Source organism: Wasmannia auropunctata, unplaced genomic scaffold (genome assembly GCF_000956235.1).
Source record: "Wasmannia auropunctata unplaced genomic scaffold, wasmannia.A_1.0 LD336074.1, whole genome shotgun sequence".
NCBI lineage: Eukaryota > Metazoa > Arthropoda > Insecta > Hymenoptera > Formicidae > Wasmannia > Wasmannia auropunctata.
In genome coordinates this window covers 800,098-800,839 of record NW_012026816.1, presented here as the reverse complement: position 1 = coordinate 800,839, position 742 = coordinate 800,098, and positions in this window count along the sequence as shown.

The following is a 742-nucleotide window of genomic DNA, read 5'->3' as shown; positions in this document are numbered from 1 at the left end:
TTTTTTACCAAATTAAAGTTTATTTTGAGACAAATTCAACCATGTGTGTCAAAGTTATTTTCCGAAATATCATTTTTCAGAAATAATTATATACGCCTCTGTATGCACACATTCGTACTCGTTTACGTTGCGCGCACGCAGCCATTCTTTACGCAGCACGTTCTGCTCGCATTTTTCCATTTAACAGGGGACAACGATGAAAGCAAATCTATTTCCGCAATATTCTGCGGATGTATAATCATGAATTGCGCGTTTTTATCGCGCACGGCTAGACAACGCTTACGAAGCAAAATTTGAATGTCGTGGGGTCAAGTCAAATCGGTGTAAACAACTATTGCGGGAACAGTACGGATATACAGGGTGTCCCAAAATTAGCGCATTCGGAGTACAGAACGTTATACTTTGTGCTAAAAGGAACAACTTTTTCCTTTAGCAAATTTTAATCTGATAAGTAATTTTGGCAGGAGAGCTGATTAAAGTTAACGAATAATCGCTCTTGTCCATGCGGCGCTCAGAGCCGGCGCGCGCTCCTCCATTCACGTGTTCCTAATCCTTGGCTAATATTTACAAGTAATGTCTTAAGATACTAATACGGCTCTGTTATAATTAGTTTATGACATTTTAAGACTGTGTTTAAGACAGTCTTAAATATTAAGAATCAATTATAAATATAATTATTATCAATTATTAATATTTAAGACTGTCTTAAACACAATCTTAAAATGTCGTAATCTAGTTACAT